Genomic DNA, 13,992 nt, shown 5'->3' on the forward strand with positions numbered 1-13,992 from the left:
ATGTGTAGGGCGCAGAGGGGGATATATATGTGTAGGGCGCAGAGGGGGATATATATGTGTAGGGCGCAGAGGGGGATATATATCTGTAGGGCGCAGAGGGGGATATATATCTGTAGGGCGCAGAGGGGGATATATATCTGTAGGGCGCAGAGGGGGATATATATCTGTAGGGCGCAGAGGGGGATATATATGTGTAGGGCGCAGAGGGGGATATATATCTGTAGGGCGCAGAGGGGGATATATATGTGTAGGGCGCAGAGGGGGGATATATATGTGTAGGGCGCAGAGGGGGATATATATCTGTAGGGCGCAGAGGGGGATATATATGTGTAGGGCGCAGAGGGGGGATATATATCTGTAGGGCGCAGAGGGGGATATATATCTGTAGGGCGCAGAGGGGGATATATATGTGTAGGGCGCAGAGGGGTATATATATCTGGGACGCAGAGGGGGGATATATATCTGTAGGGCGCAGAGGGGGATATATATCTGTAGGGCGCAGAGGGGGATATATATCTGTAGGGCACAGAGGGGGATATATATCTGTAGGGCACAGAGGGGGGGATATATATCTGTAGGGCGCAGAGGGGGATATATATCTGTAGGGCACAGAGGGGGGATATATATCTGTAGGGCACAGAGGGGGGGATATATATGTGTAGGGCACAGAGGGGGATATATATCTGGGGCGCAGAGGGGGGATATATATCTGTAGGGCGCAGAGGGGGATATATATCTGTAGGGCGCAGAGGGGGATATATATCTGTAGGGCGCAGAGGGGGGATATATATCTGTAGGACCCCTCTGCGCCCTACAGATATATATCCCCCCTCTGCGCCCTACAGATATATATCCCCCGCTCCCCCCCCCTCTTGGTGCCCCTGCTGCCAGCTACCGTACAGAGCCTGGTTCATTGTGAGGGATCAGTGGGTATCAGCCCATAGGCAAATGCAGGGGGGGTTTCCGCTGGCTTGCCTACCCTCCACATTTGGCCGGGAGCCTCCCGATTTTCGGGTGCCGCTCCAGGCCCCCCAGAAAGGCAGGCAAGCCTCCCGGAAGCTTGCGACCCTCCCTACCTCCCCCCTGAAAAAAATGGAAACCCCCGTAGCCCGGTGACAGCATTGTGAAGAGGGGGCGGAGTCACGATGACGCAATCGTGCATCCCCATCCCCGCCCCCAGTGTTCCACCAAATGGCTGGCCCCGCCCCCTGCCATTAGCCGACAATCAGCTCCCTCCCGGAAGGCTGGAGCTGATTGTCGGCAACTATGGGTTTCCGTCTGCCTGGAAACCCCCTCCCCAGCACACACCTTCACCACAATAGAAGTAGCAAAGAGGGGGCATCCACTACACGATTTTAGCAGGTGATTGAACAATAACGACGTCGTTATTGTTCAATCGTTTATAAATCGTGTAAAAATCGTGCAGTGTTTGGTCGTTAACGGTCAACGATGCGCGCTCCCGCTGGTCGTTTGATCGTCTCGTCAGTCGACTGAACACGCAGGACAATTTTCTCTATTAAAGATAGTTTGCAAATCGTTCAGACTGAAAAATAAAATTTCAAGGGAAAATGGTTTAGAGATTGGACAGGGAGTAGATCGTCTAGTGCAGAGGTTCTCAAACTCGGTCCTCAGGACACCACACAGGTCATGTTTTCCAGGTCTCCTGGCAGGTGCACAGGTGTATTCATTACTCACTGACACGTTTTAAAAGATCCACAGATGGAGCTAATTATTTCACCTGTAATTCTGTGAAACCTGGAAAACATGCACCGTGTGGGGTCCTGAAGACCGAGTTAGAGAACCTGTGGTCTAGTGGATGTGCCCCATAACTCCTTCTGACAGACCCTTCTATTTTGTGGCTGATGTGGGAGATCTTACATGTACACTGTGACTACTGTCATCATATAATTATGTGTCTGATGTGGGAGATCTTACATGTACACTGTGACTACTGTCATCATATAATTATGTGTCTGATGTGGGAGATCTTACATGTACACTGTGACTACTGTCATCATATAATCATGTGGCTGACGTGGGAGATCTTACATGTACACTGTGACTACTGTCATAATTATGTGGCTGATGTGGGAGATCTTACATGTACACTGTGACTACTGTCATCATATAATCATGTGGCTGACGTGGACGGTCTTACATGTACACTGTGACTACTGTCATCATATAATTATGTGGCTGACGTGGACGGTATTACATGTACACTGTGACTACTGTCATCATATAATTTTGTGGCTGATGTGGGAGATCTTACATGTACACTGAGACTACGGTCATCATATAATTTTGTGGCTGATGTGGGAGATCTTACATGTACACTGTGACTACTGTCATCATATAATTTTGTGGCTGATGTGGGAGATCTTACATGTACACTGTGACTACTGTCATCATATAATTGTGTGTGTGATGTGGGCGGTCTTACATGTACACTGTGACTACTGTCATCATATAATTATGTGGCTTATGTGGGCGGTCTTACATGTATACACTGTGACCACTATCATATAATTATGTGGCTGATGTGGGCGGTCTTACATGTACACTGTGTCGAAGCTGGATAATTGGCTGAGACAAGATCAGTTTAAAATTGAAGCGTGGACGACGCCATCTTGCGAATGGCAGCTAGACTCCATTTTAGAAACAAGAATCTACAAGACGCCATTTTGCGACCAGCTCCATTTTAAGTTACAACTCACAAGCTAAGTACAGACGGCAATGTTTTTGATAATCTACCAAGGGCAACTGGAAGAACAGCTTCCTGAGAAAAAGTAAATAGAATAGACAATGAGTGTTTTTACATACAAATTGGGAATCCCTGTATGCAGACAAGTATAGTTGTGGCAATTGTAATATAATCCAGGCATTGATCTACGCAATTGGATTTGTCTGAATTCTAAACAGGTTTTAGCCCCACACCCAGACAGGATGCCCCAGCTTCACAGCTTGGGGTAACACATTTGCATTCACACAAGAGTCTTGGAGAACAAAGGACTTTTCTTTAGAGCCTGGGAAAGGTGGGGGCTGCTGAGGGGGGGGGGGGGGGGCGTGTGGAACTATATGGCTCAGCATTCCACACTGCTAGGTGTTCACTTAGTAAGTGAGATTTAAGTGCACCATTTTTCATACACACATTAATACGCACAATTGCGCTGGTAACTAATCGCATATTAGCGAATGCATAAGACCTTGTATGAAAACACTGTTTTATTAGCTAAATGCGCACGCATCTGTCCCCAGTTAACTAGCGTCTTTATATCAAACCCTGTATACTCACACATTACATATTCACATACAAGGTTCCATAAGCTTTAAGGTATAAGATTTAAGTTTGTTCATTAAGTATAAATGCTATGAAATAAAGATTATTTGGTAACTAAGGTTTTATACATGCTAAGTAAGCCGTGTTTGGTTTTGTACTGATGCGTACTCTTTCCACAGTATTCTGGTATTATCGGTGGGGAGATCGCATCATGCATTCTCAACTTATGGACCGCAGAGACTTCAAGCAACAAAATGTATATAATATGAACAACTGTTAGGATGTTGCATGAGGCGGGAACCTAGAGACCCCCAGTTGTTGGAGGCTGGGTTAAGTCTATTTGAATCAGCCAGTTAAACGCCCTGTAACAGATGTATCCCCCTTGAGGACCAATGGCATCAGCAACAAACTTCTCTATTGTGTTGTCTATTCCTGGGGGGTATAAATATGTGTGCTCCAACACTGGGTCTTAGTCTTCGTGCTGATAGACGAGGGGTTTCTTGCGAATGCCTAACATCTGGTCTGGAAGCGCTGCATATGTATACTGTACTTGGGTCTGTATAATTCCTTTGCGCTGAATTGTGTCTGGATCAATAGCGTGTAACTGACTGTACTTTTACCTGAATAATACTTTGTGCTTTGGAACCGATTCCAGGTCTTAAGTCTTTATTTACTGTATGACTGCGTACGCAAATTAGCGTAATCCTTAGAGGTTTATAGGTAGGATATTAGAAGGTAAAGGAAGGAGTGTATAGAGGTTCTGATCCAGTATCATCAACTGTGACTACTGTCATCATGTAATTATGTGTCTGACGTAGGCAGTATTACATGTACACTGTGACTGCTGTCATCATATAATTATGTGTCTGATGTGGGCAGTATTACATGTACACTGTGACTACTGTCATCATGTAATTATGCGGCTGACGTGGGTGGTCTCACATGTACACTGTGACCACTGTCATCATATAATTATGTGTCTGATGTGGGAGATCTTACATGTACACTGTGACTACTGTCATCATATAATCATGTGGCTGACGTGGACGGTCTTACATGTACACTGTGACTACTGTCATCATATAATTATGTGTCTGACGTAGGCGGTCTTACATGTACACTGTGACTACTGTCATATAATTATGCGGCTGACGAGGGCGGTCTCACATGTACACTGTGACTACTGTCATCATATAATTATGTGGCTGACGTGGACGGTATTACATGTACACTGACTACTGTCATCATATAATTATGTGTCTGATGTGGGAGATCTTATATGTACACTGTGACTACTGTCATCATATAATTATGCGGCTGACGTGGGTGGACTTACATGTACACTGAGACTACTGTCATCATATAATTTTGTGGCTGATGTGGGTGGTCTTACATGTACACTGAGACGGCTGGCATATAATTATGTGGCTGACGTGGGCGGTCTTACATGTACACTGAGACTACTGTCATCATATAATTACGCGGCTGACGTGGATGGTCTTACATGTACACTGAGACTACTGGCATCATATGACTACACGGGTGCCATAGGGGATTCTTATATTTACACTCATTTTTATGTTTGTTTTTTTATGTGGATTGTTTTGTTTCTGTTGTGTAAAACTTATATTTATCTTTTTACCTGGTTAAATCCTTTTCTTCGAGAGCCATAGGGGACACAGAGTTTAGATGGTGGTGTATAGGCTGGAGTAGTAGTTCGGCACCAAACAGTTAATTTTTTTCTCCCAGCAGCCCTGGCTCTTCCCCCTATACCCAGCACCCAGCCAGGCCAGTTAAGTTCGCAAGCCCAAGGCAGGAGCAAGAAAGAGGAGGAAGACTGGTGCATACACACAAGTCCACACACCCAGAAGAGAGTGACATGGGAACCATAAGGTGAGCAAAAACCACAAAAGCCATGTATGTCATCAGCCAGGATGTTCACTCGGGCAAGTGGGCGCTTCATCCAGATGCCTTCAGGTCTAGGTACAATCCGACAATGCGACTGCTGTTGCCTACATAAACCATCAGGTTGGCACTCGCAATCGTGGCGCCATAAAGGAGGTGTGTCGCATTCTCTTCTGGGCAGAGTCATCTTCCGGCTCTGTCAGCGGTCTCTATCCCCGGAGTACAGTATAGGGAATTGGACTTCCTCAGCAGCCAGGATGTTCACTCGGGCGAGTGGGCGCTTCATCCAGATGCCTTCAGCTTCTAGTTCTTCACTGGGGCTTATCATTGACTGCTGAGGAAGTCCAATTCCAGTGCCAGTCTGACAGGCTGGGGCATGGTTACTCTGGACCTCCGGCTTCAGGGTCTCTGGTCCAAGAGTGAATGTGAAAGTAAGATCCATCCAGCTTTCCCATCAGGAAGAGGTATGAGTAAAACCCACTGGTCTTCATGGCAAGAGGGAACCCGGAACAATTATTCCAGAATCTAAAAAAGAATGAACATCTGATAGCAGAGCTGTACATTTAGATGGGTCTGGGGGAAGAGGAGTGAACATAATTCTCATGGGCAAGAGACCTACCAGGTCCAGGATGTTTTCTCCAAACACAATGCAGCAACTCCAGCGATCTGGAGAGTACCAAAGCCATAGGCCCCAGAACCTGCGCAGATGGGCACCCACCACTGGAGGATGGGGTTGGACCCCTTTGGAGTCATGCAGCTGGCTTGGGCCCGGTTCAGCGCCTCTGAAGGTCTGAGATTCACCCCTTTCAGAGAAGCAAATTGAACGAAACCGTGGAAGTTTTGCCTTCGAGGTAGAGACAAGAAGGTAAGGGTTTTTATCTTTCATAGCTTCTGCGACAATCTAAAGGGGGGTATCCACTAGACTATTTAGTTGAACGATAACGATCATTCGCAAAATTGTCTAAAACGACCAGCGATGCGCGTGTCTGCTGGTCGTTTAGACATCTATCATCTTTCGAACATGCTGGTCAACCTGACGATATAGTCAGGTTCAGCATGTTTCAAGATGATTGATAACCCTACACTGAACGACTGCTCGTTCAGTGCAGGCTCATCACACGATTGACAAACGACTGAGCGATTACAATGTCGTAATCGTGCAGTCGTTTTCAGATCTTGTAGTGGATACCCGCCTTTAGTGAGCTCTGAACCAAAGAGAAAGTCCCCTTCAAAGGGAACCGCTTCCCAGGTACGCTTGGCCTGTAAACCAGATGCCAATTGTTCAGTCCAGGACTCAATTACCTTGTTGACCCAGGCAACGGCCAAAATGGGAAGGGAAATATCCGTAAAGGAAAAATAACTGCAACAAGGTCTCATTTTCTTGATCATTTTGAGTGCGGAATAACCATAGCCTTTGCCAGTTTGGCTATAAGAGCATCTACCCGGTGTGGGACTTCCCTTCTGCTCCACAGGAGGTTTCTGTCCTCCCTGAGCTCGCCTTTCTTTCTTATCCCTGCAAAGGGATAAGAAAGTCTGAATCTATGAGGAATCTGAAAATTCTTATCCAGATGCAGCCAAACCTCTTTATACATCCGAAAAAATGGGATTTTAGTGCTTACCGGTAAACCCTTTTCTCCGATTCCACAGGGGACACTGGAGGTGCTTACACTGGGGTATAGAGGCGTGGATAGCTGGAGCTGGCACTTTAATTAATTTATAAGTGTGAAGCTCCTCCCCCTCTATTCCCCACCAGCCCTCAGTTTAGAAAATGAAGACCGAGAGGAGATGGAGAACAACAAGAGTGAAAGGGAGTAGAACATCACACAACAAAAAACCATACAACGCATGGAACAAACTAAGAGGTGGGCGTCCAGTGTCCCCTGTAGAATCAGAGAAAAGGATTTACCGGTAAGTACCAAAATCCCATTTTCTCTTTCATCCACTAGGGGACACTGTAGGTGCTTACGCTGGGGACGTCCCAAAGTTTTCCCTACGGGCGGAAGCGCTCTGAGGAACCTGCAGAACAAGGCGGCGAAAACTTGATGCTGAAGCCACAAACATATCGAATCTGTAAAACTTCACAAACGTGTGAACAGAAGACCAAGTGATCGCACAACACAATTACAAGGTGGAGGCACCTCTACCGGCCGCCCGCGACGCACCCACAGAACGTGTGGAAGGAGCCGATAAAGACCAAGGAGGCCGACTATCATTGTTGACATAAGCCTGACGGATAGTCAGTATAAACCAATGAGCCAACGTCTGTTTTGGAAGCTGGCCAAGCCCTCCGAACAGCATCATAGAGGACAGAAAGAGCCTCCGACCTGCGGAGGGACGGCGTACAAGAAACAAATGTGAAAAGCTCGAACCACCACCAGGGTAGAAGGAACACCTGAATCCTCTACGAAAGAAGGCACCCCAATAGGTTGGTTTATGTGGAAAGCCGACACCACCTTAGGTAGGAAAGCGGCTACTGTCCTGAGTTCCGCCCCACCCTCATGAAACACAAGGTAAGGAAGCTTATAGGACAGAACCCCCAATTCCCGAGGCTGTGAGCCGAAGCCCAAAGTGAGGAGTACAGTCTTCCAAGACAAAAACTTAATATCAACCTCCTCCAAGGGTTCAAACATGGAAGACTGAAAAGACCAGAGTACCAACATCAAGTCCCAGCGTGCTGTTGGAGGCACAAAAAGAGGCTGCACACGCAAGACCCCCTGAAGGAATGTCTGCACACAGGAATGAGAGCCAATTTTCCTTGAAAGAAAATGGAAAACGCAGAAACCTGCCCTTTTAGAGTTCCAAGGTGAAGGCCAGAATCTAATCCCGTCTGGAGAAGAAACAAAAACAGGGATAATCGATAAGTCCTAGATGGAAGGCCCGGACCGGAACACCATGAAATATAAGATCGCCAGATGCTATGATAATGCGCAGCCGAAACCGGCTTCCTGGCGCGAAGCATGGTGGGAACAAGAGTCTGGGATTCCTATGCGTCTTAAAATATCGGTCTCAAGAGCTACCCCATCAACACAGCTGTGCTAACTTGGGGTGTGCGAAAAGACCCTGCAACAGAGGGTCCAGGTGAAGAGGAAGGGGCCACAGCTCATCTGCCAAGAGGGATTGAAGGTCCAAAAACCAACTGCGCCAAGGCCATTTCGTAGCCACGAGAATGACTGAGGCCGACTCGTGTTTTATTTTTAGTATATGAGGAAGAAGTGTAATCGGAGGAAACTGGTAATGAAGCCGTAAGTCCACGGCACTGTCAAGAGCGTTGACCGCCTGCGGATCCAGAGTCCTTGACACGTATACCGGGAGCTGATGATTTAATCGAGACGTTATAAGATCCGCCCGTGGATTACCCCAGCACCGTACTAGAGCCTGAAACACGTCTAGGTGAAGCTTCCATCCCCCGGGATGGATATCCTGACGAATCAGGTAATCTGCTTCCCAGTTGTCTACTCTCGGGAAGAAAACTGCTGACAGGATCGCCGACTGACTCTCAGCCCACCTGAGAATCTGAGTTACTTCTCGCATGGCCATGCAACTACGAGTCCTGCCCAGGCGGTTGATGTATGCAACGGTTGTCGCATTGTCTGACTGAACTCTTACCAGAAGAGACATCAGAACTGTGTTGCTTCTAAGGGAGCATTGGAAAACGCTCTGAGTTCCAATACCTTTATGGGCTACCGTTGTTCCAGAGGCCAACGACCCTGAAATTGATAGTCGAGGACCACTGCTAAGAGATTGTCGGATTGTGTTCACCAGAGGAGAGCTACCCTGGTAGCCGGGTTCAAACGGATCAGTCGATTCGAATTATAGTGCCTCGAAGCAGCTATCATCTTCCCCAAAAGACGCCAAGAAGCATGGACACCTTCTTTGGTCTGAAAATGAACTGAACTAGCAACCGGATATCCCGGGCTTTGTCATCCGGAAGGCAAATCCTCTGTGATGCCGTATCCAGAATTATCCCCAGAAACGGAAGTCTCTGGGATGGAATGAGATTTGTCCAACCGTGCTGTGATTAGAGTATGATACAGTAAGTCAGTGAGGTGTGGTCCAAGAGAAGGAATTCTGATGGAGCTTTGAATAATAGGTCGTCCAAATAAGGAATTATGTTCAGTCCTGATGACCAATCATAACTGACATAATCTTGGTGAAAATGCGTGGAACCGAGGATAATCCAAATGGCAAGGCCCGAAACTGATTTGCAATATGGCAAAGCGCAGGAAGGCCCGATGCGGTTCCCAAACTGGAACATGTAGATAGGCATCTTTGATATCCAGGGATATCAGGAACTCCGTTGGTTGTAAGCTTGCTATGACAGCCTGAAGAGACTCCAAGTCCTTAAACCGGTACCTGAAGATGTATCGTTTTAAAATGAAGTTTAAGATGGGTCTGACCGAACCATCCGGTTTGGGCACTACAAAAAGGTTTGAGCAAAACCCCATCTTGATTCACTGGAACCGGAACTATCACAGCCGATCCTATTAGAGACTGGCTAGTCTCTTGTAGAACCTTCCGTAGGTATCTGCAGACTCATAGTGACGACATGAGCTGGAGGGGAGAATTCAAAGTTTATTTGGTACCTCAGGGAAAGCAGTTTGCGAATCCATGGGTCTGAAGAGGTTTGGTTTCAAATTTGTTGAAAATTCTATAAGCGAGCTCCCACCGCAGGAGACCCCAGGTGGGACGGAAGACCGTCATGCCACCTGTTGCTCAGCTGGCATCGGTTCCCATCTACGTGCAACTGTATGTAGTAGACATCTACCACCCCTTGTCTGAGTGGGAGCACCTCAGGATCTACCACAAAAGGTCTGTGGCGCACGAAAGGACTGAAACGAGCGTCCTCTGTAAGTTCACCTGGGAACCAGAGCCGTTGAAGAGAGGAAGGAAGACTTACCCCCAGTGGCCCAAGATATCCATCTAATGCAGGCCCAAAAAGCATGTCACCAGTGAATGGTAAATCCTTGCATTCTGCGTCGGCCTGCCAAGAATGCAACCAGGTAACGTCGGCCTGCCAAGACTCTGCGGCCAGAAATAGCATAAGGGGATATTGAACTGACTGATATACTTGGATGCTTCTCCTAGATAAACTGCAGACTCACGGATGTGTTCTGCTAGTAGATCCAAACCCGAAATGAACTGATCAGTCCAGCAAACCACAGCCTGGTTAACCCAGGCGGTAATAAGCGTAGGTCTAAACTGAGCCCCTGCTGCAGTATAAATACACCTTAGCTTTGACTCCAACTTACGATCAGAGGGGTCCTTCAGCAATGTAGCCCCCCGTACTGGAAGCGTAGCCTTTTTTGAGAGACGGGAAACAGACGCATCAACAGGGTAGGGGGTTTCCCACTTTTGCATCATAGATGACGGAAAAGAATAGCTGGACGGGAACAGACGAGGAATTTTGGAACCTCTTATCCTGATGTTTACAGGCAACTGAAAACTGCTGTTGAAGTTGTTTTGAGAACGGGAAAACTGACGACCTTTTTGGTGGTTCAGTGAATAACTCACACTCCTGGGAAGCAGGAACAATATCCTCAGGTACATTAAGGACCCGCCTGCCGCCAGAATTGGAGGTTCCACCCCCGTGGAGACAGATTCTAAGTTTTAACCAACATCATTCAAAACTTCCTGTAATTCACCTTCCTCGGTATCTTCATGTGCGAGGAGTACCTCTTCCGAATCCTCTGATTGGAGGACGGTTATAAGAGGACGCTTCTGAGTAGGAAGTGAAGGGAATAGTAGCAGTGGTACCCATTTTAAGTCTACAGCACCTGGTATCCCCAGGCGGTCTCCCATCCAAGTACTAACCAGGCCTGACCCTGCTTAGCTTCTAAGATCAGACGAGATCGGGCGTGTTCAGGGTGGTGTGGCCGTAGGCTAACCTGTACCAGGCTGCCTAGAGACTAGGTTAACCCTGCCACCCAGGGGGGATGAGACTTACGAGCTCCTTAATTCTGTCATACCACCTACCATGTCAGCAGCCCATGGAGGGGTGGGTGAGTTAGGTGATGCTTGTTTAGTTATGGACATTACTAACGTGGAGCCCATAAAATGTGGCTTGGCCTGTTTGTTGCTACACTTGGAACAAACAAACATCTTTTGAGAAGCCTTACACATTTATACATCAGCCACACAGACAGTGCAGAAATAAGGAGACCGTATACTTGTATAGATGCAGACAGTATACAGACAGAAGGCTGATGAAGAGAGAAGACACCCTCCCATAGCAATAAATTGCCTGCTCTTTACTACATGCACCCCAGTAGCACTCACAGCCCTCTTTGTGAAGGATCCTGTGGTCTAGGGATGCCTGGAGCAAGAGAACCAGCCTTCTGTTACATATGCTGCAGACCTCCTGAACCAGGGAGAGATGCAGCTATTCACTGAAGAAAAACGGCAGGCACTTTGTTTTACACAGCTGTCTGCCGCGTGTAGAGGAGAGAGAGCGCGCGCTGGCTAGGCTCCGCCCCTTCTACATGCCCTAAGGGCTCCCATTATGGCTGCTATTAGCGGCATTATCTTCCCCCTCCACGCTACACTGCAGGCATAAGCGGGGAATTAGAGCCAGGAGCAGCGCTTCCTAATGACAACAGACACAGCTTATTAAGCTGTGTCAGCACCGGGCAGCGTGTAGGGGGCCGGGGGATGCGCAGCTGTTACTCACTGCGTGTCCCTGAAGTCTCTCTCTCCATGCAGCAAAGCCTTCTCTTCTTTAGCTTCATGCTGTGTGAAGGCTTGCTGGGGCGATAAGGAGCTGTCAGGTGCTTTTAGAATAAGCCCTGTGCACTCCATCCCAATTTTTATTCTCATATTAAAAAACCAGGGCGCCCAGTACCCGGAGCCCACCTTTGATATAGGTGGCGAAGGGTACCTGTAGTGTAAAAGATGCATAAAATATAAATAAAAATTAAATGTATTGGTGGAGCACAGCATGATGTGACCAGCTCCTAGGGCACATTTTCTAAACTGAGGGCTGGTGGGGACTAAAGGGGGAGGAGCTTCACACTTCTAAATTAAAGTGCCAGCTCCAGCTATCCATGCCTCTATAACCCGCGTAAGCACCTCCAGTGTCCCCTAGTGGATGAAAGAGAAATTAGAAAAGGCAGGGAAAGTAGACAACTGCTCCTTTCATTTAAACAGAAATAAAAGACGTGGATTCAGGTTCCTGAAGGCTGAGAGTCAGGCAAACAGTTCCACCAATTCCCAGACACCAACACTGACAGGTACATCCCTCCTCCATCCAGATGCATCCTCCTCCCAACCAGACGTATCCCTCCCATCCCCCCCCCCTCCTCTCCCATCCAGGTGCATCCTCCTCCAAACCAGACATATCCCCCCCACAGGATACCTTGGGGTATTGGTGGTGATGTCAGGCATCGGGCACCACAGAGTTAATTTTCAGCCTCCCTCTCCTATACCCCGCCCCCTAGCCAAGGCAATCAGTTTCATAACAAGCCATAGGCTGGAAAAGGAGAACAAAGAGAGAAGAAAGTCTGGAACACACAAGAATCACATTCTCACTAGTAGGAGACGGAAAAACTGATGACCAGATCAAAGCCCATCTGCAGTACAGGTGCGACAGTGCGGTAGTCCTGTGGAACCCTATGGACTTTGTTGAAATAGAGATAAGAGCTAGGGTAAGTTCTTACCCTTGTTATTTTCTACATCAGGGTCCATAGGGTATCCACTGGATACCTTGGGGATGTCCCAAAGCAGCATTCTTTAAGGGTGGGGACGCTCCTGTGCTGGAAGGAGAATCCGGCTCCCGAAGGAAGCCTCTTGAGAGGCGAAGGTATCCAATGCATAATACCTCATAAAGGTATGGACAGAAGACCACGTGGCTACCTTGCACAGCTGAACTGCAGAGGCACCACGGCAAGCTGCCCATGAAGGACCAACAGACCGAGTAGAGTGAGCTTTAAGAGAGGATGGTACAGACAGGCCCTCATGAATGTAAGCCTCAGAAATCACCATGCGAATCCATCCTGCCAAGGTTTGCATAGTGGCAGGCCAACCCTTCTTATGGAGACCATAGAGGACAGAGAGTCCGATTTCCTAAATGAACTGGTACGGTCAACATAAATCCTAACAGCCCGTACCACATCCAAGGAGACCAGCAGATAGGTCTGGGGAATTAAAGGACGGTACTATAATTTCTTCATTGATGTGGAAACTAGATACCACCTTAGGTAGGAACCCAGGGAGAGTGCGCAGCACTGCCCTGTCCCTATGAAAAATTAGGAATGGGGGGGCGACATGAAAGAGCCCCCAAATCTGACACCCTACTGGCCGAGGCAATGGCCAGAAGAAACACAGCTGTGAGCCATGTTAAATCCACTGAGCCCAGTGGTTCAAATGGCGGTCCTTGAATAGCCCTAAGGACCACAGCCAAGTCCCAAGGAGCCACAGGTGGAACAAAGGGAGGCTGAATACGAAGTACACCTTGCATAAAGGTGTGGACATCAGGAAGTGTAGCAATCCTACGCTGAAACCACATTGAGAGGGCGGAAACCTGCACCTTCAGTGAAGCAAGGCGAAGACCGTGATCTAAGGCCGCCTGTAGAAAAGCCAAAACCCTGGACATCCTAAACACCTGAGGATCATAGCCTCTAGGTCGACACCATTCAAAGAAAGTATGCCACACTCTGTGGTAAATTCTTGCAGAAGCCGGCTTTCCGAGCTCTGAGCATGGTGTTAACAACAGAGCTGGAAAAACCCCTGGACCTCAAGAGGGTAGTCTCAACAGCCACGCTGTCAAAGACAGACGGTCCAGGTGATAGCAAGGACCCTGAGACAATATGTAC

The 13,992-nt window shown here is 47.8% G+C and overlaps 1 pseudogene; it reads right to left on the reverse strand.

The window, feature by feature from the left end:
- Positions 1-10,947: 10,947 nt before the first annotated feature.
- On the reverse strand, positions 10,948-11,066 carry LOC148431261 (5S ribosomal RNA; annotated as a pseudogene).
- Positions 11,067-13,992: the final 2,926 nt, after the last annotated feature.

This window comes from Taudactylus pleione, unplaced genomic scaffold, assembly GCF_031769625.1.
Source record: "Taudactylus pleione unplaced genomic scaffold, aTauple2 ptg002560l, whole genome shotgun sequence".
Classification (NCBI taxonomy): domain Eukaryota; kingdom Metazoa; phylum Chordata; class Amphibia; order Anura; family Myobatrachidae; genus Taudactylus; species Taudactylus pleione.